The sequence below is a fragment of the Entelurus aequoreus genome, linkage group LG11 (assembly GCF_033978785.1).
Source record: "Entelurus aequoreus isolate RoL-2023_Sb linkage group LG11, RoL_Eaeq_v1.1, whole genome shotgun sequence".
In the NCBI taxonomy this organism is placed as follows: Eukaryota; Metazoa; Chordata; class Actinopteri; order Syngnathiformes; family Syngnathidae; genus Entelurus; species Entelurus aequoreus.
In genome coordinates this window covers 2,542,469-2,566,222 of record NC_084741.1, presented here as the reverse complement: position 1 = coordinate 2,566,222, position 23,754 = coordinate 2,542,469, and positions in this window count along the sequence as shown.

Genomic DNA, 23,754 nt, shown 5'->3' with positions numbered 1-23,754 from the left:
ACCGGTTGGAAATTCCCAAGTAAAAAAGTCCCATCATAATACTCATTTGTATATACTAGCCTTTAAATAGACCCCCCCTTTTACACCAGTTGATCTGCCGTTTCTTTCTGCTCTGCCCCCTCTCGCTCCTGGAGGGGGGGGGGGGGGGGCACAGGTTCGGTGGCCACGGATGAAGTGCTGGCTGTCCAGAGTCGGGACCCGGGGTGGACCGCTCGCCTGTAAATCGGTTGGGGACGTCTCTGCGCTGCTGACCTGTCTCCGCTCGGGATGGTCTCCTGCTGGCCCCACTATGGAATGGACTCTTACTATTATGTTAGAACCACTATGGACTGGACTCTCCCACTATTATATTATATCCACTATGGACTGGACTCTCACACTATTATGTTAGATCCACTATGGACTGGACTCTCTCACTATTATGTTAGACACACTATGGACTGGACTCTCACACTATTATGTTAGATCCACTATGGACTGGACTCTCACACTATTATGTTAGATCCACTATGGACTGGACTCTCACTATTATGTTAGATCCACTATGGACTGGACTCTCACACTATTATGTTAGATCCACTATGGACTGGACTCTCACTATTATGTTAGATCCACTATGGAATGGACTCTCACACTATTATGTTAGATCCACGGTATAGCTCGGTTGGTAGAGCGGCCGTGCCAGCAACTTGAGGGTTGCAGGTTCGGTCCCCGCTTCCGCCATCCTAGTCACTGCCGTTGTGTCCTTGGGCAAGACACTCTACCCACCTGCTCCCAGTGCCACCCACACTGGTTTAAATGTAACTTAGATATTGGGTTTCACAATGTAAAGTGCTTTGAGTCACTTGAGAAAAAGCGCTATATAAATGTAATTCACTTCACTTCACTATTATGTTAGATCCACTATGGACTGGACTCTCTCACTATTATGTTAGACCCACTATGGACTGGACTCTCTCACTATTATGTTAGATCCACTATGGACTGGACTCTCACACTATTATGTTAGACCCACTATGGACTGGACTCTCTCACTATTATGTTAGATCCACTATGGACTGGACTCTCTCACTATTATGTTAGATCCACTATGGACTGGACTCTCTCACTATTATGTTAGACCCACTATGGACTGGACTCTCTCACTATTATGTTAGATCCACTATGGACTGGACTCTCACACTATTATGTTAGATCCACTATGGACTGGACTCTCACTATTATGTTAGATCCACTATGGACTGGACTCTCACTATTATGTTAGATCCACTATGGACTGAACTCTCTCACTATTATGTTAGATCACTATGGACTGGACTCTCACTATTATGTTAGATCCACTATGGACTGAACTCTCTCACTATTATGTTAGATCCACTATGGACTGACTCTCACTATTATGTTAGATCCACTATGGACTGGACTCTCACACTATTATGTTAGATCCACTATGGACCGGACTCTCACTATTATGTTAGATCCACTATGCCACTATGGACTGGACTCTCACACTATTATGTTAGATCCACTATGGACTGGACTCTCACTATTATGTTAGATCCACTATGGACTGGACTCTCTCACTATTATGTTAGACCCACTATGGACTGGACTCTCTCACTATTATGTTAGATCCACTATGGACTGACTCTCACTATTATGTTAGATCCACTATGGACTGGACTCTCTCACTATTATGTTAGACCCACTATGGACTGGACTCTCACTATTATGTTAGATCCACTATGGACTGAACTCTCTCACTATTATGTTAGATCCACAATGGACTGGACTCTCACTATTATGTTAGATCCACTATGGACTGGACTCTCACACTATTATGTTACATCCACTATGGACCGGACTCTCACTATTATGTTAGATCCACTATGCCACTATGGACTGGACTCTCACACGATTATGTTAATTCCACTATGGACTGGACTCTCACACTATTATGTTAGATCCAGTATGGACTGGACTCTCACACTATTATGCTAAATCCACTATGGACTGGACTCTCACACTATTATGTTAAATTAACTATGGACTGGACTCTCACACTATTATGTTAAATCCACTATGGACTGGACTCTCACACTATTATGTTAAATCAACTATGGACTGGACTCTCACACTATTATGTTAGATCCAGTATGGACTGGACTCTCACAATATTATGCTAGATCCACTTGAGGTCCATTGCACCGGTCGCCCTAGGGGGGGAGAGTCTCCCCACATCTGCGGTCTTCTCTAAGCAAATTAAATTAGCCTGAATATACCTACAAACAAGGCATAATGATGCAATATGTACATACAGCTAGCCTAAACAGCATGCTAGCATAGATTAGCTTGCAGTCATGCACTGACCAAATATGCCTGATTAGCACTCCAGCAAACCAATAAAATCAACAAAGCTCACCTTTGTGCATTCACGCACAGTATAAAACATTTGGTGGACAAAATAAAAAAAAGAGAAGGAGTGGCATAAATCACGTCGGAGATAGTTGTACATGGAAACAAACTGTGATGAGTTCAAGGATGGCTGAAATTAGTAGGACAAAACGGTGCTCGCCAAATGTTCTCATCAGTGAAGCATGTATAACTTCCGTTGTACATGTGCAATGACAATAAAGACCATCCCTATCCTATCCTAACATCAACAGTGGGATTTCTAACAATTAGGAAGGTTTGTGTCATGTTTGTTTTCCTACAGGAACTATATCAAAACAAAAAAATATATGTTTTTCTTCATCTTTTTCCATTTTCACACATCTCTGAAAGAGGTCCAGGGAGACCCTCTAGAGCTGCGGGCTGCGGACCCCCGTCCTAATCCTATGGTTCTCTCTGGCCAGGATTACGCCAACGACACTCAACTGATCTCCACGAGGATGGCGCCAAATAAGAACGCGCTAATTCTGGTGTTAACTTAGTTACAGGAGTCATTTTGTGTTCAGATTATCGACTCTGGTTCAGACCAATTCAGCTTCTCGCCTACTCCTCAGTTTCAGGTAAAAAAAACAAAAAAAAACAGGCCTGATCCTCAGACTAAGCTCTTCGGCTCTTGCTCAGCTTCCTGCATGGACTCCATCTACGAGCCCCCCTCCCCCCCGCCACAACCCTCCTCGCCTCCACGTTGCTCTCACATCTCGCTGCACTGCTTGACAGCTTCATCTGATCCACACGACTTTGGGCAAGACTATCTGGCATCCCGCCCGACCCCCGCAGGACTGGAAATCCCACGGTTCATCCACACTAAGGTCTCCTGTACTACTTCTTCCCAGCAGCTATCCGTCTTTGGCAAGAGTGTGGGTTTCACTCGCGAACACGGGTAAGACTCCTGTGTCGCGGTAATACTTAAACACGTTTGAAAGAAGAGGTTGCATCACAGAGTATCTCACAAAAGTGAGTCCAGCCCTCATTTTTCAGCAAACATTTGTATCGTATTTTGTCAAGGAACAACCACCCAGATAATGCAACCACACAGTTCTAGGGAAATTGGCTTGTTATTGGAAGTTTGGCTGGATATTAGGGTTGTATGGTATACCAGTACTAGTATAGTACAGTAATACTAATGAATCATACACTGTAAAAAAAAAAATCCTATTTTTATGGTTAATTTACTCTAAATTTCTACTGTAATTTTTCTATTTTTTTAAAATAGTTTATAAAACTGTAGAATTGAAGACATTATCTGTAAATAAACAATCCGCCTGTTATTTTAAGTAATATGCCAGTAATGACAAACTATGTATATTTCTTTTTTTTTTTTTACAGAAAAATACCAAATTAATTATATATAGCAGGGGTCACCAACGCGGTGCCCGCGGGCACCAGGTAGCCCGTAAGGACCAGATGAGTAGCCCACCGGCCTGTTCTAAAAATAGCTCAAATAGCAGCACTTACCAGTGAGCTGCCTCTGTTTTTTAAATGTTATTTATTTACTAGCAAGCTGGTCTCGCTTTGCCCGACATTTTTAATTCTGAGAGAGACAAAACTCAAATAGAATTTGAAAATCCAAGAAAATATTTTAAAGACTTGGTCTCCACTTGTTTAAATAAATTCATTATTTGTTCTACTTTGCTCCTTATAACTTTCAGAAAGACAATTTTAGAGACAAAATACAACCTTAAAAATGATTTTAGGATTTTTAAACACATATACCGTTTTTACCTTTTAAATTCCTTCCTCTTCTTTCCTGACAATTTAAATCAATGTTCAAGTATTTTTATTTTTTTTAATTGTAAAGAATAATAAATACATTTTGATTTAATTCTTCATTTTAGCTCCTGTTTTTTCGACGAAGAATATTTGTGAAATATTTCTTCAAACGTATTATGATTAAAATTCAAAAAAAATATTCTGGCAAATCTAGAAGATCTGTAGAATCAAATTTAAATCTTATTTCAAAGTCTTTTGAATTTATTTTAAAATTTTTGTTCTGGAAAATCTAGAAGAAATAATGATTTGTCTTTGTTAGAAATATAGCTCGGTCCAATTTTTTATATATTCTAACAAAGTGTAGATTGGATTTTAACCTATTTAAAACATGTCATCAAAATTCTAAAATTAATCTTAATCAGGAAAAATTACTAATGATGTTCCATAAATTCTTTTTTTTAAGTTTTTCTCTTCTTTTTTTCAGTTGAATTCTGAATTTTAAAGAGTCGAAATTGAAGATAAACTATGTTTCAAAATTTAATTGTCATTTTTTTCGTGTTTTCTCCTCTTTTAAACCGTTCAATTAAGTGTAAATATCATTAATTATTAATAATAACATAGAGTTAAAGGTAAATTGAGCAAATTGGCTATCTCTGGCAATTTATTTAAGTGTGTATCAAACTGGTAGCCCTTCGCATTAATCAGTACCCAAGAAGTAGCTCTTGGTTTCAAAAAGGTTGGTGACCCCTGATATATAGCATTTTCTGTTTTCTTAAATTACTTTCAAATTCATGTAAAATGACTAATTATCTTTCAGTAAATATGTAGCTTGTTATATAAAAGTCTATGTCCATACTAACAATCTAACACAGGGGTGTCAAACTCAAATACAGAGTGGGCCAAACTTTTAAACTGAACAAAGCCGCGGGCCAAGGTTGAACAAATTAACCTTTAACGTACTCTACGAGCTATCGTCACGTCCGATTTCCATCCATTCTAACATCGTTCAGACCCAGTCACAAGAAACGTGCGGCTTCTGTAAGCACACACGAGCGAATACAATACATACTTCATCAACAGCGATACAGTTTACACTGAGGGTGAAGTATAAAAAACTTTAACACTGTTCGAAATATACGCCACACTGTGAATCCACACCACATAAGAATGACAAACGCATTTCGGAAGAACATCCGCACCGTAACACAACATAAACACAACAGAACAAATACCCAGAATCCTTTGCAGCACTAACTCTTCCGGGACGCTACAAAATACACCCCCGCTAACACCAAACCTCCCCCCCCCACACACACACACCTTGTAGCATCCCGGAAGAGTTAGTGCTGCAAAGGGTTCTGGTTTGGTGTGGATTCACAGTGTGGCGTATATTTCTAACAGTGTTAAAGTTTGCTATTCGGCTACCCTCAGTGTGACCTGTATCGCTGTTGATGAAGTATGCATTGCATTCTAATGTGTGTGCGTGTAGAAGCTACACATGTTATGTGACTGGTTCAGCGCTGGCTGGCTGGCTGGCTGGCTGGCTGGCTGGCTGGCTGGCTGGCTGGCTGGCTGGCTGGCTGGCTGGCTGGCTGGCTGGCTGGCGTTTGGAAGACTCCCGGGAGGATCGGCGGGCCAGCTTTAGTGCTAATTTGATATCGCCTCAAGGACCAAGTGAAATTACATGGCGGGCCAGAGTTTGACACCCATGCTGTAGAATGAAGGTATTTTTCTGCAGAACTGTTTGCATCGTCACTTTATTAAAGGTGATTGATCTTAACAATTCAGAAAAAAATCTGTAAAATAATGGTATTTTTCTGTGGAACTGCCAGCATTGTCACTTCATTAAAGGTGTTTGATCGTAATAATTTGGAAAAACTCTGTAGAATAAAGGTATTTTCCTGCAGAACTGTTTGCATCGTCGTTTGCATCTTAATAATTTAGTAAAAATCTGTGAAATTACGATACTTTTCCGCAAAACGTTTCATGAAAATGTCTGTAAATGTAATGTTTTTGATCATTATTTGGTTTAGACTGTTTTACTTTAATTGTATGGTTTTCGTTTGGCAGCCGTAGCTGCCAGTAGATGACCGTTTTTTTTACAGATTTTTTTTTTTACAGTGTATTTGGTACTATTCCACCTCTAAAATGTACCGGTCAATAGCAATTTGTGTTTGACACTTGCCTTTGTATGAGAAGTGCTATATAAATAAAGATTGATTTGATGTACTAAAGCCTTATACCGACTACTTTCTATAATATTGTCTATTGTAAGCATACTTGCCAACCTTGAGACCTCCGATATCGGGAGGTGGGGGGCGGGGGCGGCGTTGTCGGGGATGGGGGGTCGTGGTTGGGGCGGGGGGTGGTTGGGGGCGTGGTTAAGGGCGTGGTTAAGAGGAGAGTAAATTTACAGCTAGAATTCACCAACTCAAGTATTTCATATATATATATATATATATATATATATATATATATATATATATATATATATATATATATATATATATATATATATATATATATATATATATATATATATATGTATGAAATACTTGACTTTCAGTGAATTCTAGCTATTTATATATATATATATATATATATATATATATATATATATATATATATATATATATATATATATATATATATATATATATATATATATATATATATATATATATATATATATATATATATATGTATATATATGTTTATATATATATATATATATATATATATATATATATATATATATATATATATATATATATATATATATATATATATATATATATATATATATAAATATATATATATATATATATATATATATATATATATATTTTATTATACATATAAATAAAATAAATACTTGAATTTCAGTGTCCTGGAGGCTATCCAGTAGATGGCAGCATTATCCCGTTTAACTTCTCCGTTCATGAATGAGTATATCATTTCGGCCACCGTGATCAATGGAGAAGTCAGTTTTACAAAATGTACAGGCAACATACCCCTACCCCTTCGAGCTGTCCTGGATGAACTGAAACTATTGTTTCCATTCGTTTTGGAACTTGCAAGCGTATTTCTTCATCTTGCTCGTCGACGGCGTCGCCATGTCTGTAACTTCCTCGTTCTTCTGCTTCGTCTCCTTGTTGTGTGCGCAGTTGTGCACTCTACTCTCTAAAAGCCCTAGATGTTATGACGTCATTGGGCAGGCGAGCTGTTTATATTGTGGGAAAGCGGACGTGAGAACAGGCTGTCCCCACTCAGGTCCGCATTGAGCTGGAGGGGGCGTGGCCTCCAGCTCCGGCTGAATACCGGGAGTTTGTAGGGAGAAAATTTCTGCCGGGAGGTTATCGGGAGAGGCGCTGAATACCGGGAGTCTCCCGCTAAAAACGGGAGGTTTGGCAAGTATGATTGTAAGGAACACCAAGAGGGTTAAAGAGGGACTCAATTAATTGTCTGGCGTAGACGCAACAAAAACTACAGGAGCTGCTCGCCATCTCCCAGCATGCACTGCATACCCCCCCCTCTCCATCCTGCCCGCCACTCCACTCCATGCCTCTCACTGCCTGTCAATATCCTCGTCTGGTGGACAGTCATTTATACCCATTTGCAAGGTTAATTGCCGTTTCATTGGTGTCTATTTGTGCCATAAAAAAGCCTCGTTAGGGGGCGAGTTAATAAAGTGACAGTGGAGAGGTAATTACCGCCTACGATTTTACTGCCGAGCGGGATGAACTGAAGAGGATGTGGTGTTTTGTCATTTGACTCATGAATAATGGTCGGAGTTGAGGATAGAGGTGCAGAAAGCTGAAGAAGAATCCGGCGAGACAGGATTGTTTAACAAAACAATTACCATATTTTCCGGACCATAGGGTGCACCAGATTTTAAGGCGCACTGCCGATGAGCGGGTCTAGTCAGGTCTATTTTCATACAAAAGGCGCACCGGACTATAAGGCACATTAAAGGGGTCTACATAACATGTAATGGTGGTTTGTCCCGTGAAAAAACGTCCGACCAGAACTCTCTAAGTTCCTTGGGTGAATAAAATTAACTCACTACACCGGTATGTTTTAGCGCTTTCATGGTGAGTTTACTGACGGATATAAGTAAGAACTTTACACTACTTTAGAAATGGCAACAGCGGAGGATGAATGTCACACAACAAGAACATAGAGAAAAATAAGAAGCTTATCGACTACAAAGGCAGAGGCGCGCAATTTTTCAGGACTTATGCAGATCCCAAATACAGATCAGCAGGTACCTGAAGGTAAGAAAATTTGCTTTTGCATATAATTGCGAAACAAAACGCCAGATAATATGTCTTACCTTATGCACACCATAATAATACTCCCATGTTGAAGCACAGTACAATCCATCAAGTGGTGTGGCTTCATAGCTTACCAAAGTCCTACTAAACCATGTTGAAAGATTTTTGAGCGCCGTGGGTAATGTTCTATATTTTCAATGGAACATATAAAATGTTGGTGTTGTTTACTTGAGTCATAGTGCAGTCTACACGTTAGGGATGTCCGATAATATCGGACAGCCGATGTTATCGGCCGATAAATGCTTTAAAATGTAATATCGGAAATGATCGGTATCGGTTTCAAAAAGTACAATTTATGACTTTTTAAAACGCCGCTGTACGGAGTGGTACACGGACGTAGGGAGAAGTACAGAGCGCCAATAAACCTTAAAGGCACTGCCTTTGCGTGCCGGCCCAACCACATAATATCTACGGCTTTGCAAGGCATACTTGGTCAACAGCCATACTGGTCACACAGAGGGTTGCCGTACAAACAACTTGAACACTGTTACAAAAACGCGCCACACTGTGAACCCACGCCAAACAATAATGGCAAACACATTTCGGGAGAACATCCGCACCGTAACACAACATAAACACAACAGAACAAATACCCAGAACCCCTTGCAGCACTAACTCTTCCTGGACGCTACAATATACACCCCCCGCTACCCCCTACCCCCCACCTCAACACTGCCCCCCCCCCAACCCCGCCTACCTCAACCTCCTCATGCTCTCTCAGGGAGAGCATGTCCCAAATTCCAAGCTGCTGTTTTGAGGCATGTTAAAAAAAATAATGCACTTTGTGACTTCAATAATAAATATGGCAGTGCCATGTTGGCATTTTTTTCCATAACTTGAGTTGATTTATTTTGGAAAACCTTGTTACATTGTTTAATGCATCCAGCGGGGCATCACAACAACATTCACGACTGTATATATCGGTATCGGTTGATATCGGAATTGGTAATTAAGAGTTGGACAATATCGGAATAACAGATATCGGCAAAAAAGCCATTATCGGACATCACTACATCTGTAAGTGCAAAGTAAAACTCTACTATGCAAAGCGAAAGCCATTTATCAACAACACCCAGAAACGCCGCCGGCTTCGCTGGGCCCGAGCTCGTCTAAAATGGACTGATGCAAAATGGATTCAGTTGAATATAAGTTGAAAAGGATTTGCAAATCATTGTATTCTGGTTTTATTTACGATTTACACAACGTGCCAATTTCACTGGTTTTGGGTCACGTAGTTGTCCATTAGTCATTGACTATTTTGTGGATTTTGCTAAAAGTTCCTTCATTTTAGCTGGCATGTCTTCCAGCCCATAGGGGGCGCCACAAAAACATGAGGGCACCTCATTATAATGCAGTGCAGTCTTAGAGGTTCCCCCGTACTTGTGCAAGGATAACGCATCCATTTTTCGCACCCTTCGTTAAAATCATTAGCGACGCTAAGTCTCCAAATTGTTGTAAGGTCAAAGCCGTGCGCAGGATTCCCGCGATGACGCCGCCTTTTTTGATTGATGCGGACTAGACATGAGCTCAGAGCGAGGCAGTGTGGGAGCAGCCGGAGACAAAAGGGGAGGAGGGCGATAGGTGGAGGGAAGATGGAGAGGAATACAATGAAGTGGCTTAGCGCTGCCGAGCCTTCCCAAATCCTTTGCGTGCGAGCTCACGCGGCGAGGGGGAAAAGAGTCGACTCTTAGGCCGCTGTTTGCTCGGCACGCTACCTCGGCGACACCGGCGAGGGGAGGTTGCGTTGCCACATCTGGGCTGGGATGTCGGGGGATCGCGTCGGGATATACCAGGGGGATAAGGAAAGTAAACATACACCTTTTTATTCAGTTTGAACACAGGAACTCAAGCGAGTAGTCGTGTTGGAGTCAAGACCACATAAACCCAGACCAAGTCAAGGCGGAGGCTTTGAGAGGCTAACTGTTACGGTTTGCAGGGGAAGGTGACGGCAACAGACACTAGAGGGCACTAATGTACAATGATTTACTACTTACGTATAAAATACTACACGGTTTAGCTCCAGCCTATTTCGCCGATTGTATTGTACCATATGTCCCGACAAGAAATCTGCGTTCAAAGAACTCCGGCTTATTAGTGATTCCCAGAGCCAAAAAAAAGTCTGTGGGCTATAGAGCGTTTTCTATTGGGGCTCCAGTACTCTGGAATGCCCTCCCGGTAACAGTTAGAGATGCTACCTCAGTAGAAGCATTTAAGTCCCATCTTAAGACTCATTTGTATACTCTAGCCTTTAAATAGACCCCCTTTTTAGACCAGTTGATCTGCCGTTTCTTTTCTTCTCTCCTCTGCTCCCCTATCCCTCGGGAAGGGGAGTTGCACAGGTCTGGTGGCCATGGATGAAGTGCTGACTGTCTAGAGTCGGGACCCTGGGTGGACCGCTAGTCTGCGCTTCGGTTGGGGACATCTCTGCGCTGCTGACCCGTCTCCGCACGGGACGGTTTCCTGCTGGCCCCACTATGGACTGGACTCTCGCTGATGTGTTGGATCCACTGTGGACTGGACTTTCACAATATTATGTCAGACCCACTCGACATCCATTGCTTTCGGTCTCCCCTAGAGGGGGGGGGGGGGGGGGGGGGGGGGTTACCCACATATGCGGTCCTCTCCAAGGTTTCTCATAGTCATTCACACCGACGTCCCACTGGGGTTAGTTTTTCCGCCCGTATGTGGGCTCTGTACCGAGGATGTCGTTGTGGCTTGTGCAGCCCTTTGAGACACTTGTGATTTAGGGCTATATAAATAAACATTGATTGATTGATTGATTTATGTATTATATATATAGTTAGTATATATAATAATAAAAAACAACACTAAATATACGAACTAAGGAAATGGAGTGTGACAAAAACCAAGAGTGTGTATGGTGTAAGACTACGTGCAGTATTTAACTGAGGTGTGTGTTACCAAATGTTGTCAAGAGACGAGGAAGCCTAGGGGAGAGAGAAGTCTACGAGTCCGAGTCCAATGCGAGGGAAGTCAAGAATCGAGGGAGGCAGTCAGAGTCCAGAGGGAGATCCTGGGGAAAAGTGAGACGCACAGCTCACTACAAGGCGACGGAGGGTATGTACAGGAGACTATATTCCGGCGCGCGATGGCAGGTGCTGCAGGTTTATGAAGACCAGGAAGATAATCACCGACAGGTGCGCCGAGTGCCGGTAAATGATTGCAGCTGTCGGCTGCTGCAGGGCGGAGACCATACTTGCCAACCCTCCCGTTTTTAGCGGGAGGATCCCGTTATTCAGCGCCTCTCCCGACAACCTCCCGGCAGAGATTTTCTCCCGACAAACTCCCGGTATTCAGCCGGAGCTGTAGGCCACGCCCCCTCCAGCTCAATGCGGACCTGATTGGGGACAGCCTGTTCTCATGTCCGCTTTCCCACAATATAAACAGCTTGCCTGCCCAATGACGTCATAACATCTACGGCTTTTAGAGAGTAGAGTGCACAACAAGGAGAGAGAGTTCTTGGTTTCTTATGTGGGTTTATTGTTAGGCAGTTTCATTAACGTCCTCCCAGCGCGGTAACAACACACAACAACAGCAGTCACGTTTAGTCTACCGTAAAGCAGTTCGTCTGCCGTAAACAGCAATGTTGTGACACTCTTAAACAGGACAATACTGCCACCTACTGGATAGCCTGCTTAACACTGAAATTCAATTATGTCTTTTATTTATATGTATAATAAAATAAATAAAATAAAATAAATATATATATAGCTAGAATTCACTGAAAGTCAAGTATTTCATACATATATATATATATATATATATATATATATATATATATATATATATATATATATATATATATATATATATATATATATATATGAAATACTTCATTTGGTGAATTCTACCTGTAAATATACTCTCCTCTTAACCACGCTCTTAGCCACGCCCCAACTAAACCCCCACACCCCCACGCCCCCACCTCCCGATATTGGAGGTCTCAAGGTTGGCAGCGGCGCATCCCTGGTTGTGCACCGCGGCCGTGGGCGTGTCCCAAGGTGCGACAAGACGAGCGCAAGAATGAGGGCGCATTGGAATGCCGTGACACTAAAACCGAGTAAAACCAAGACGATGTCAAGACTAAAACCAGGTAAAGGCATGTACCGTGTTTTTCGGACTATAAGGAACACTTAAAATCACTTAAAAAGCCTTTAACCCGGTGCACCTAATATACGGTTTAATTTTGGTTGTGCTTACCGACCTCGAAGCAATTTTATTTGGTACATGGTGTAATGATAAGTGTGACCAGTAGATGACAGTCACACATAGGAGATGCGTGTAGACTGCGCTATGCCGCCAGTAAACAACACCAAAACTTAAAATGTTGCATTGAAAATAAAGAACATTACACACGGCACTCAAAAATCTGTCAAAATGTTTTAGTAAGACTTTGAAGCCACACCGCTTGGTGGATTGTCGGCCCATTACGTCTACCGTAGTCAGAGATACAAGTGTTACTATGGTGTGTGTATAAGGACCGCAAAATGGCAGTGTGGGGTGGCGTGGCCTGCGGACCTGCAGCGAAGCGGGGTGTGCCCGGACCGGCTTCGAGATCAGCGACAGGTGCGTAGATGACACAGCTGAGAGGGTTTGTCTGATCACCTGTCGCTCTGTTGAAGGCAGCAGTCGGGAAGGAGAGGGGGAGAGTTGTTGATGGTGGTTGATGGGTATATATATATATATATATATATATATATATATATATATATATATATATATATATATATATATATATATATATATATATATATATATATATATATATATATATATATATATATATATATAATTACATATATATATATATATATATATAAATATATAATTACATATATATATATATATATATATATATATATATTTTATATATATACAGTATATATATATATACTCTGTATATATATATATATATATATATATATTTTATATATACAGTATATATATATATATATATATATATATATATATATATATATATATATATATATATATATATATATATATTTTTTTTTTTTTATATATATACAGTATGTACACATATATATATATATATATATATAATTTATATATACAGAGTATATATATATATATATATATATATATATATACAGTATATATACACACACACACACACACACACATATATATAAATATATATATATATATAAATATATATATATATGTATATATATATATATATATATATATATATATATATATATATATGTATATATATATATATATATATATATATATATATATATATATACATATTTATATATATATATTTATATACACACATATATATATATATATATATATATATATATATATATATATATATATATATATATACTCTCAGAAGAAAAATGTTTGTAAACCCTTGTATGTAATATGCAAAATAAAATATTTTGATGTTTTCTTTTTTTTAATTTGAAAATAGGAATATTTTTTTAATCTATGTTGAATACATGTATCATTCCTTAGTTTAGAAAAAAAATCCGCTTTTCCCTCTGGGGGTTGCAGGGGGTGCAGGAGCCTATCCCAGCTGCATTCGGGCGGAACATCAGAATCATTTTTATACATCATTTGTATTCAGTTCTCCTGGAGTTTGTTGATGTCATGCTGTTAAAACCATCTTGCACACGTATACAAAAAATAACATTTTAAAAGTGGGTTCTACTTAAAAAACGTGTGAAAATGGAAGTGACAAAATGCATTGAAAATTACAATTATTTGTCATGAATGTATACGTCCAAAACAAGTTTTTACATTGTTTTAACAAACTCAGCATCTGAACATTCACCTAAACTTCAATTCTGTCCCAATACGAACCTTGTGAAATACATTCTGCACTTTGAGCTCGGCTTCCACGCTTCTGTGGAACCATCCCAGCTAAGTGATCAGGGAAGGGCGTCCACTCCAGACACAGCAGCAACACTACTTACTGCATTTTGTCAGACTCAGCAACAAATCAGACAGTTGGAAAAAAAAAAAAAAAAAAAAAAAAAAAAAAAGATAGGAAGTAAAGAGGAGAGGGAGGGCAGGATGACGGTGAGGCGGGGCAGAGGGGGAGGGGGGGGGTGTTATCGATTTTCCTTCAGAGCTCCATGTGGGCCACTTTCATCGATTAGGAAGGAGAAAGCAGTAGCCTTGTTCCCTCCCTCTCCGGGCCCTTTGTCCGTGAAGAGAGCGATATAATGGCCCTTTGAGAGGGACTGAAGGAGGGAGAAGACAGGAGATGGAGGACAGAGGAGGCCACAGACAAGATGGAAGAGAGGAGCGAGGGAGGCGGGGGGAGGTAAAGAAAGACACCAAGGCGAGAAGAGAAAAGTCTCAATGACAAAAGGTCGGGGCAGCTGGGCTTAGGGCGACGGGGACCAAAGGGAGCAGCGGGATAATCTGCTAAAGCCCAGAAAGGAGAGATTCAGCATGCGCGCCACCCTCGTAGGGCCTGAGAGCAAATTTGCACATAAATAAGGAGCCAACTTTGCTTTGAACGCCAGGTCGAGGGAGAAAGCATCACACGCACACACACACACACACACACACACACACACACACACACACGGAGGAGGGAGGGAGGGAAGTGGTCCGGGTTCTAGTATGTTCTCAGCTGGGTACAGCAACTCTTATTTTTTTTTTTACATTGGAGAAAGTAAGCAAAATATTTATCATTTATCCCCACGGATGAGTTTCTCTACTGACACCCAGGGGACCAGAGTGTGTGTTTTTTGATCCCGGGTTCAAATCCCGGACAAGCCCCCAAAGTGCAACAAGTTTTGTTTGGATCCTATTTTTTGACAGTTCATTAAAAAAACCAGGACGTGATATTTTGTCGCAAAAATTAATGTTTAAAAACGCGGATTTCTTTCTGACAGTCACTTCAGGATGCGCCCATTTTCAGGATGCGCCCGTTTTGTGGGCAATTTTATTTACGTGGCTCACCTTCGACAGCGTCTTCTCCCCGTCATCTTTGTGGTAGCGGTGTAGCGTGCAAGGACGGGGGTGGAAGAAGTGTCAAAAGATGGAGCTAACTGTTTTAATGACATTCAGACTTTACTTCAATCGATAACGGAGCAGCATCTCCTCATCCGTGGCTCACTAGTGCAACAACAACGCCCGAAATGTGTCCTGTGAAAAAAAAAAAACGTCCGACCGGAACTCTCTAATAACTTAAGTTCCTTGGGTGAATAATGTCAACTCACTACACAGGTACTTTTTAGCACTTCCATAGCGAGTCGACTCATAGGTATAAGTTAGAACTTTACACTACTTTATATTAGAAATGGCAACAGCGGAAGATGAATGTCACATAACAAGAAGATAGAGAAAAAGAAGAAGCTTATCGACAACACAGACTACAAAGGCAGACGCGCGCACATTTTCAGGACTTATGCAGATCTCAAATAGTCTTTTGTGAGCCCGGTAGACAGATTGGAGCATGTCTTTTATTTCTCATACACAAGTATGGTGTGCTTTCCAGCCATATATACTTAAGGCTCTGTTTGTTCTCTCTCTCTGTCTCCAACTCCAACCATGTGTCTCTGTCCAGCTGCTGCTAATAAGGGCGGCAGGTGATTAGATAACCAGCCCCAGCTGGGCAATCCACTCACCTGCCACTGTCTTCGAGGCCCGTTCTTACACAACCTGCTCCGCTCACACATATACACAAAATAACCAACTTACCGTATTTCCACACCGGATTATAAGGCGCACTGCCGATGAGCGGGTTTATTCAGGTCTATTTTTATACAAAAGGCGCATTGGATCATAAGGCGCATTAAAGGGATCACATTATGATTTCTTTCTAAATGTAAACGACTTCCTTGTGGTCTACATAAAATGTAATGGTGGTTCTTTGGTCAAAATGTTGCATAGAAGATGTCGCTTTCTGACAGTCGCTTCAGGATGTGCCGTTTTGTGGGCGGTCTTATTTACGTGACTCCACTTCAACAGTGTCTTCTCCCCGTCATCTTTTGTTGTAGCGGTGGAGCGTGCAAGGACGGGAGTGGAAGAAGTGTCAAAAGATGGCGCTAACTGTTTTAATGACATTCAGACTTTACTTCAATCAATAACGGAGCAGCATCTCCTCATCCGGAAACAACAACAAGGCCGGAAATGTGTCCCGTGAAAAACCGTCCGACCGGAACTCTCTAATAACTAAAGTTCCTTGGGTGAATAATGTGAACTCACTACACCTGTACTTTTTAGCGCTTCTATAGCAAGTCGACTGACAGATATAATTTAGAACTTTACCCTACTTTATATTAGAAATGGTAACAGCGGAGGATGAATGTCCCATAACAAGAAGATAGTTAAACAGAAGAAGCTTATCGACAAAGGCAGACGCGCGCACATTTTCAGGACTTATGCAGATCTCAAATACACATCAGCAGGTACCAGAAGGTAAGAAAAGTTGGTTTTGCATAATATTGCGAAAAAAAAACACCAGATACACTGTATGTCCACTAATAGGTGCGGTCCTTATACACACACCATAATAATACTCGTACGTTGAAGCATAGTACGTCTGACTACGGTAGCCGTAATGCTCCAACAATAAATTAAGCGGTGTGGCTTCATAGCTTACCAAAGTCATACTAAAACATTTTGACAGATTTTTGAGCGCCGTGTGCAATGTTCTTTATTTTCAATGGAACATGTAAAATGTTGGTGTTGTTTACTTGAGTCATATTGCAGTCTACACGTATCTTTTATGTATGACTGCCATCTACTGGTCACACTTATCATTTCACCATGTACCAAATAAAATAGCTTCGAGGTCGGTAAGCACTAAGGCGCACTAACGATTTGTGAGCAAATGAGAGGATTTTAAATGCGCCTTATAGTCAGAAAAATAGAGTAGTATCGTTGTGGCTTGTGCAGCCCTTTGAGACACTTGTTATTTAGGGGTATTTAAGTAAACTTTGATTGATTGACTGATTTGTTTTAATTATTATACATTTTAATGATGCACACGATACAAGTTAAAGGTGTGATTTCAACGTTGATGATGTGCAATTATTAGGATAATAGAATGAAAGTTATGGCCAACATAAGATAGTTTCCCCAAAATATGCATAGAGGCTATTAAGTGTGTTTTATACAAATCCTTGAATAAGTACTTTTTAAAATAATTGATAACTGCAGCCCTAATTTTGAAAATAACCTGAAAGGGGGCGCCACAGATGATCGAGGTCATAGATATAGATGTCGTATACATGTGGGGGTCCCCACATCTGCGGCCCCTTCCCAGGGTTTTGTCATTTTCCCAAGATCAAGGGATGTCGCCGTGGTTTGTGAAGCCTTTTGAGGCACTTGTGATTAAGGGCTGTACAAATTAGAAAAAAAAGAGGAACATTTCTATCGGCACAAAGTTCTGCCACGCAAGCCCCGAAAGAACATTTTGAAAATGAAGTGCATTTCTACACAATATTTTACCTTTAGATGAATTGTCAGGTTCAAACACTGATGACATCTATTAAACAAACAAAGAAGCAAGGAATTAAACAGAGACATAATTCAATTTAGCTCATTGAGGAGAAACGTCTGAGCTGTGCCCTGAGCTGTTTCTAAGGGGGAGAGGGGTCGTAAACAGCCGCTGCCTTTGGTTACAAAACAGTTCAAAGAAAAGGTGCCTAGAGGGTGTCAGGTCCTGCTTCCTCTCCGCTTTGTCGAGCTCGGTTCAAAACAAAATCTTCCTGTGGATTACAATACATCAAAGAAACCGACACCTTCATGTCACTTCCCATCCTACACGGTGGAGTTTTAATAGCCTTTTGATTGGTAAGATCAAAGACAGCTTTTGTCTGCTCGCCGGGAACTCATTGAAACACAAAGTTTTGTGATAACTTAGATACAATAATTCTGACATGTATTCTCACTTCCCAATCTCTTTTTGACACTTACATGTCTCATTTAGTTTACCACATTTTTTTTTTTTTTTTTGTAGATGATAATTGTCTATCATTCTTATCATAAATTCTATAACATGCATACAAAAAAACTCATAAACCGTTTCCTATTTGGAAACTTGATCCTGTAGCCACACCCCCTCAGGTAATATACGTCCCGTGTTGCATTGTGACCTCTGTTTACATCTGTCACGTCAAAAATATACCTTGGCTACTAATAAACACTCTAAATGTCAAAGTCAAGGCCCCCGGGATGATATTTGATTAGTATTAGAACCGGCCCGCAGGCCACAGCCGCCTGCTGCTGTTTTGCACGCATCAACACTCCATCAGTGTTGGCGCTAGGAATTTTCAAAATGATGTCCCAGGGACCCCATCAAGTCATCAAAATGATTCCCGGGCGCGGCCACCGCTGCTGCTCACTGCTCTCCTCACCTCCCAGGGGTTGATCAAGGGTGATGGGTCAAATGCAGAGAATAATTTCGCCAGACAATCATTGGCACTTTAACTTTAACTTTAAAATGGGGTCCCACAGTACATTTTTGGGGTCCCGCTTTTTTGTAAGCGTTTTGAAGACAGATGATAAATGTATGCATTATCCTGTTATATCTCACATATTGTGTTTGGGAAAAAGGTTGTTATAAACATTATTTAATTCATTTAAAAAAATTAATACAAAAGAAAACACATATTTTTATGCATACGTAAATGTATTCAGTTATAAACATTCATTCACTTTCTTCTTTCCTTCATGGATCTAAACTTTACCGCTGCCGGTATTTTTTTTCAGTAAAGAAAATCTAGCACTCTAACCCCATTTTAATTTATTAACGCATTAGAGAGATCCCGGGTTCAAATCCCGGACAAGCCCCCAAAGTGCAACAAGTTTTGCTTGGATCCTATTTTTTTGATAGTTCATCGAAAAGACCCGGAAGTGATATTTCGACGCGAAAATGAATGTTTAAAAACACGGATTACTTCGTTTTCTGACATTTCGCATGCTTGACGAATACATATTGATTGATTGATTGATACACTGGGTATAAATCCACCTGATGCAGGGTTACAACTAAGACCACAACAAACATGGCAGTGTAAATGAAAACTGTTAGAATATTCATTTTTTGACGCGTGTCCCTTGCAAAATGAGACTCCCAGCGTAGCAAGTGCTTGAAAAGGTAGCGACATGCTCTTGGAAAGGAGGGTTTTTTCTTTATTTTAGTAAAGAGTGGACCACTCGTGGACGTTTGTATCGATCAGCCTTGGGAGTTATGAACTGCCTGTTCAAATTGACAGCAAGTTAGCTAGCTAGAAGGTGCTAACTGTGCTGACCAGCAAGCTTGTTTCGGCACCCCTGATCGTCTCCCAGTCCTGCAACTCAGTGTGGCGTATTTTTACATTTGTGTGTGTGCGTGCAAAACATGACCCAAAACCCAAAACTCTTTGGGTTTGTAATTTGCAAACGACTGCGAGGAAGCTTTTTTGAGAGTGCGCCTGAATTTATTTGCGGTTCACCTGGGACTGAATGTATAGAATAGGAACATAATTGCTCCAATTCTGTTCATTTACCCAAAACTCACGGTTTATACAGCAACAATTCAATTTAATGAACTGGGGTGCGTAAGAAAACAGTAAGGAAAATCTAGCACTCTAATCCCATTTTAATTTATTAACGTTCAAATCCCGGACAAGCCCCCAAATTGCGACAAGTTTTGTTTAGATCCTATTAGTTGATAGTTCATTGAAAAAACCCAGATGTGTTATTTTGACACAAACATTTATGTTTAAAAACGCGGATTTCCTCGGTTCCGAACATTTCGCATGCCTGACGAATAAATATTGATTGATTGATTGATACACTAGATATAAGTCCACCTGATGCAGTGCTACAACTAAAACCACAACAAACATGGCAGAGTCAATGAAAACTGTTAGAATATTCATGTCTTGATGCGTGTCCCTTGCAAAATGAGAATCCCAGTGTAGCAAGTGCTTGAAAAGGTAGCAATGAAGACATGCTCTTGGAAAGGAGTTTTTTTTATTTTAGGAAAGAGTGGACCACTCGTGCACGTTCGTATCGATCAGCCTTGGGAGTTATTAACTGCCTGTCATTTCCCTTTCATGAACAGCTCAATAGCTATTGACTGCGGATGAAAAGCGTGGGCGAGTGGCGGCGGCATTAAGGTTGGACGAGGAGAGGGGCACTCTGGGAGGAGGAGGATCGGGCCCTTGACATGCACCGTCATCAGCCACACCACACATACAGACGGACTCGCAAAGGGCCGAGACAATCAAACGCGTGTTAGCTTATGTAAGAAAAAAACAGTCCGGACGTGATGAGATCAGGGTAAAGACGGTGGATTGGATCGGGGATGAGGATTTGGCCTCCGCCGCCGTCCCCACTGCTAGTGGACACGCAGAGCGCGGCCGCCCTACCAGGCGCAGATAAAAGGGGAGGGCTCGGGGCCTCCTTAATCCCGGCTCATCCCTGTTCCATGTTCTGTAGCTCCCCACAACGCTTAGCGAATATTTCACGCCCGGGCATCCTCCCGCAAGACCTAAACGCAGCATGCTATGGTAACTGGATAAAAACCACGGTCTTTTGTGGCTCACAGGCACCTCCTGGTCTTCGCGGTCTCCGTCAGACTGGCTGACAGCAGGGGACTTGGAAGAACGGAGCTAAAAGGAAGGTGGATTGCTGAACAGGGGGCCCCTACAGGCGCATGGCTCGGGTTGCACAAATCCAGCAGCAGAACTAAGTCCCAGGCAGGGAAAACAGCGACTAAGCGCGTTAGTTTCACCTCCGCAAATACGCGTGCGTTGGCAGGGGAATGAAAGCCGAGTGGCTCTGCTGCCGGTAGACAATCGCTGCGCCGTTGTCTCCCCTGGATTCGCCGGTGACGGCAAGCGAAAATGAAAGCTGTCATTGGGGTTTTTTTTCCCTTCCCTTGTTTAGTGACGCGCCCGAAGAATGCCAGCGTGTTATCTGGAAAGCCAAACACATTACCGGCTATTCACGCGCCGCGCGGTTGACTCAGTCGGCTCGTTTACGCCGGGCATTTTCATCACTCTGTTTGTCTTTAGGGCAAATTATCCTCTTTAGATTGTCTTTTGATTCTTCAGTCTTGAGAAGCATTTGCATGATGAAACGCTTCACCACAGCTGAAATCCTCCAAGAAATGCACCATTAGTGAGGAAAACCGGTACAGTGTGGGCTTTTTCTCTTCTCTCTCGAAAGGTGAACTTATTCGGGTGTTGTGACCCGGCGGTTACCTCTCGGATTTCCACCTCACACATCCTAATTAGAAAATAAATAGGCCCCGTCCTGGCGGCATCGGGGTGATTTCTGGCCTGTCTCCGCCTTGTGTGCTCGGGCATACAGCCGACTGCTGAGCAGCTGACTTCAGCTTTGATAGCACAAGCATCAACAGCGCGACCTAATGGGGTGCATGACCGAGAAGATCCGAGCGTTGCACCCCCCCCTTTCAATATGCATCTCTCTCCCCACGCGCTGCATCGCAAATCTCATGCAGCATTACCGTGGGCCTGTGAGAGAGCGGCGGGCCACGCTAGACTAGCGATGTTCAGTCACGTAGCATCACAGTAAATGGGATTTTTTTACATTTGTGTGTGTGTGTGCAAAACGTGAGTGTCGGCTCTTTGGGTTTGTAATTTGCAAACGACTGCGAGGAAGCTTTTGCTGGTGTGCGCCTGAATTTCTTAGCGGTTCATCTGGGACTGAACGTGTGGACTAGGAACATAAATGCTCTAATTATGTTTATTTACCCAAAACTCATGGTGTATACGGCAACAAATCAATTTAATGAATTGGGGTGCATGAGAAAAAAGTAAAGAAAACATTGCACTCTAACCCCATTTTAATGTATTAACATATTAAAGAGATCCCGGACAAGCCCCCAAAGTGCACAGAATAATATATGACATTAAATGCGAGTACAACGAAAGTATCCTAAATAAAAGACAAAGCAAACAAATGTGCAAAACAAGACTGGTAACAGCCAAGGTATGACTAAACAGTGTTGGCGATGATCAGGCACTGTAATGAGGTTCTGGAGTTTCCAGCCAATCGGGCTAATTAGGCCAAAACAGAAGCTTTTGCCAGTGTGTGCCTGAATTTCTTAGCGGTTCATCTGAGACTGAACGTGTGGACTAGGAACATAAATGCTCTGATTATGTTTATTTACCCAAAACTCAGGGTATATACATCGACAATTCAATTTAATGAAATGGGGTGCATGAGAAAACGGTAAAGAAACTCTTGCACTCCAACCCTATTTTAATGTATTAACGTATTAAAGAGATCCCGAGTTCAAATCCCGGACAAGCCCCTAAAGTGCACAAAATAATATTTGACATTAAATGCGAGTGCAACGGAAGTATCCTAGACAAAAGACAAAGCAAACAAATGTGCAAAGCAAGACTGGTAACAGCCAAGGTATGACTGAGCAGTGTTGCCGATGATCAGGCACTGTAATGAGGTCCTGGAGTTTCCAGCCAATCAGGCTAATTAGGCCAAAACAGAAGCTTTTGCCAGTGTGTGCCTGAATTTCTTAGCGGTTCATCTGGGACTGAATGTGTAGAATAGGAACATAAATGCTCCAATTATGTTTATTTACCCAAAACTCAGGGTATATATATGACTTGGGGTGCATGAGAAAACAGTAAAACAAACCTTGTACTCTAACCCCATTTTAATTTATTAACGCACAAAACCCAAAACCAATAAAGTTGCCACGTGGTGTAAATGGTAAATAAAAACGATTTGCAAATCCTTTTCAACCTAGACTGCAAAGACAACATATTTAACGTTCAAACTGGTAAACTTTGTTATTTTTTGCAAATATTAGCTCATTTGGAATTTGAAGCCTGCAACACGTTTCAAAAAAGCTGGCACACGTGGCAAAAAGACTGAGAAAGTTGAGGAATGCTCATCAAACACTTATTTGGAACATCCCACAGGTGAACTAGCTAATTGGGAACAGGTGGGTGCCATGATTGGGTATAAAAGCAGCTTCCATGAAATGCTCAGTCATTCACAAACAAGGATGGGGCGAGGGTCACCACTTTGTCAACAAATGACTGAGCAAATTGTCCAACAGTTTAAGAACAATGGAGACCCCGGACTGTTGAACAACTTAAGCTGTACATCAAGCAAGAATGGGAAACAATCCCACCTCAAAAGTATCAAAAATTGGTCCCCTCATTTCCCAAATGTTTACTGAGTGTTGTTAAAAGGAAAGGCCATGTAACACAGTGGTTAAAAATGCCCCTAGGCCATACTTGCCAACCCTCCC